The 2,500-nt window shown below is 47.0% G+C and overlaps 8 non-coding genes and 1 pseudogene across 8 annotated transcripts in view; all 9 read right to left on the bottom strand.

The window, feature by feature from the left end:
* Window positions 1-50: 50 nt before the first annotated feature.
* On the bottom strand, window positions 51-169 carry LOC146283659 (5S ribosomal RNA). Its single transcript, XR_014760929.1, has one exon. It is a non-coding gene; the product is annotated as a 5S ribosomal RNA (ribosomal RNA).
* Window positions 170-345: 176 nt separating this feature from the next.
* On the bottom strand, window positions 346-464 carry LOC146283658 (5S ribosomal RNA). The gene has a single exon (XR_014759190.1). It is a non-coding gene; the product is annotated as a 5S ribosomal RNA (ribosomal RNA).
* Window positions 465-650: 186 nt separating this feature from the next.
* LOC146283657 (5S ribosomal RNA) lies at window positions 651-768 on the bottom strand (annotated as a pseudogene).
* Window positions 769-944: 176 nt separating this feature from the next.
* Window positions 945-1,063, bottom strand: LOC146283656 (5S ribosomal RNA). Its single transcript, XR_014761742.1, has one exon. It is a non-coding gene; the product is annotated as a 5S ribosomal RNA (ribosomal RNA).
* A 172-nt stretch (window positions 1,064-1,235) lies between these two features.
* LOC146283655 (5S ribosomal RNA) lies at window positions 1,236-1,354 on the bottom strand. Its single transcript, XR_014759189.1, has one exon. It is a non-coding gene; the product is annotated as a 5S ribosomal RNA (ribosomal RNA).
* A 176-nt stretch (window positions 1,355-1,530) lies between these two features.
* Window positions 1,531-1,649, bottom strand: LOC146283654 (5S ribosomal RNA). Its single transcript, XR_014761224.1, has one exon. It is a non-coding gene; the product is annotated as a 5S ribosomal RNA (ribosomal RNA).
* Window positions 1,650-1,847: 198 nt separating this feature from the next.
* Window positions 1,848-1,966, bottom strand: LOC146283653 (5S ribosomal RNA). Its single transcript, XR_014761741.1, has one exon. It is a non-coding gene; the product is annotated as a 5S ribosomal RNA (ribosomal RNA).
* Window positions 1,967-2,136: 170 nt separating this feature from the next.
* LOC146283652 (5S ribosomal RNA) lies at window positions 2,137-2,255 on the bottom strand. Its single transcript, XR_014759187.1, has one exon. It is a non-coding gene; the product is annotated as a 5S ribosomal RNA (ribosomal RNA).
* Window positions 2,256-2,429: 174 nt separating this feature from the next.
* Window positions 2,430-2,500, bottom strand: part of LOC146283651 (5S ribosomal RNA) — a 119-nt gene continuing 48 nt past the window's right edge. The window contains exon 1 of the ribosomal RNA XR_014759186.1: window positions 2,430-2,500. This exon is cut by the window's right edge and continues 48 nt beyond it. This is a non-coding gene — a ribosomal RNA (5S ribosomal RNA).

Raw genomic sequence — 2,500 nt, 5'->3', positions numbered from 1 at the left:
ACTACTTGTGCATATTGCAAGATGTCAGTTTCTAAGTGAATGAGCAAAAGAGCATACAGCACCTGGTATTCCCAGGCGGTCTCCCATCCAAGTACTAACCAGGCCCGACCCTGCTTAGCTTCCGAGATCAGACGAGATCGGGCGTTGCCAGGCTGGTATGGCCGTACAAAATAAGTTGACAACCATAGGCTACTTATCCATATACAGATTTAGCAATTGACAATGCAAGGTAGTCTCTCTCTCTCTCTCTCTCTCGTGTCAAAATGAAAACAGCTTCCAGCCCCTTTCATGAAGAACTACTTGTGCATATTGCAAGATGTCAGTTTCTAAGTGAATGAGCAAAAGAGCATACAGCACCTGGTATTCCCAGGCGGTCTCCCATCCAAGTACTAACCAGGCCCGACCCTGCTTAGCTTCCGAGATCAGACGAGATCGGGCGTTGCCAGGCTGGTATGGCCGTACGAAATAAGTTGACAACCATAGGCTACTTATCCATATACAGATTTAGCAATTGACAATGCAAGGTAGTCTCTCTCTCTCTCTCTCTCTCTCTCTCTCTCGTGTCAAAATGAAAACAGCTTCCAGCCCCTTTCATGAAGGACTACTTGTGCATATTGCAAGATGTCAGTTTCTAAGTGAATGAGCAAAAGAGCATACAGCACCTGGTATTCCCAGGCGGTCTCCCATCCAAGTACTAACCAGGCCCGACCCTGCTTAGCTTCCGAGATCAGACGAGATCGGGCGTTGCCAGGCTGGTATGGCGTACCAAATAAGTTGACAACCATAGGCTACTTATCCATATACAGATTTAGCAATTGACAATGCAAGGTAGTCTCTCTCTCTCTCTCTCTCTCGTGTCAAAATGAAAACAGCTTCCAGCCCCTTTCATGAAGGACTACTTGTGCATATTGCAAGATGTCAGTTTCTAAGTGAATGAGCAAAAGAGCATACAGCACCTGGTATTCCCAGGCGGTCTCCCATCCAAGTACTAACCAGGCCCGACCCTGCTTAGCTTCCGAGATCAGACAAGATCGGGCGTTGCCAGGCTGGTATGGCCGTACGAAATAAGTTGACAACCATAGGCTACTTATCCATATACAGATTTAGCAATTGACAATGCAAGGTAGTCTCTCTCTCTCTCTCTCGTGTCAAAATGAAAACAGCTTCCAGCCCCTTTCATGAAGGACTACTTGTGCATATTGCAAGATGTCAGTTTCTAAGTGAATGAGCAAAAGAGCATACAGCACCTGGTATTCCCAGGCGGTCTCCCATCCAAGTACTAACCAGGCCCGACCCTGCTTAGCTTCCGAGATCAGACGAGATCGGGCGTTGCCAGGCTGGTATGGCCGTACGAAATAAGTTGACAACCATAGGCTACTTATCCATATACAGATTTAGCAATTGACAATGCAAGGTGGTCTCTCTCTCTCTCTCTCTCTCGTGTCAAAATGAAAACAGCTTCCAGCCCCTTTCATGAAGGACTACTTGTGCATATTGCAAGATTTCAGTTTCTAAGTGAATGAGCAAAAGAGCATACAGCACCTGGTATTCCCAGGCGGTCTCCCATCCAAGTACTAACCAGGCCCGACCCTGCTTAGCTTCCGAGATCAGACGAGATCAGGCGTTGCCAGGCTGGTATGGCCGTACGAAATAAGTTGACAACCATAGGCTACTTATCCATATACAGATTTAGCAATTGACAATGCAAGGGAGTCTCTCTCTCTCTCTCTCTCTCTCTCTCTCTCTCTCTCTCTCTCGTGTCAAAATGAAAACAGCTTCCAGCCCCTTTCATGAAGGACTACTTGTGCATATTGCAAGATGTCAGTTTCTAAGTGAATGAGCAAAAGAGCATACAGCACCTGGTATTCCCAGGCGGTCTCCCATCCAAGTACTAACCAGGCCCGACCCTGCTTAGCTTCCGAGATCAGACAAGATCGGGCGTTGCCAGGCTGGTATGGCCGTACGAAATAAGTTGACAACCATAGGCTACTTATCCATATACAGATTTAGCAATTCACAATGCAAGGTGGTCTCTCTCTCTCTCTCGTGTCAAAATGAAAACAGTTTCCAGCCCCTTTCATGAAGGACTACTTGTGCATATTGCAAGATGTCAGTTTCTAAGTGAATGAGCAAAAGAGCATACAGCACCTGGTATTCCCAGGCGGTCTCCCATCCAAGTACTAACCAGGCCCGACCCTGCTTAGCTTCCGAGATCAGACGAGATCGGGCGTTGCCAGGCTGGTATGGCCGTACGAAATAAGTTGACAACCATAGGCTACTTATCCATATACAGATTTAGCAATTGACAATGCAAGGTAGTCTCTCTCTCTCTCTCTCTCGTGTCAAAATGAAAACAGCTTCCAGCCCCTTTCATGAAGGACTACTTGTGCATATTGCAAGATGTCAGTTTCTAAGTGAATGTGCAAAAGAGCATACAGCACCTGGTATTCCCAGGCGGTCTCCCATCCAAGTACTAACCAGGCCCGACCCTGCTTAGCTT

Source organism: Hypomesus nipponensis, chromosome 6, assembly GCF_054491055.1.
Source record: "Hypomesus nipponensis isolate SF chromosome 6, ASM5449105v1, whole genome shotgun sequence".
NCBI classification, from domain to species: Eukaryota; Metazoa; Chordata; class Actinopteri; order Osmeriformes; family Osmeridae; genus Hypomesus; species Hypomesus nipponensis.
The sequence above is the reverse complement of the archived record's forward strand: the minus strand, read 5'-3'. Positions and strand labels throughout refer to the sequence as shown.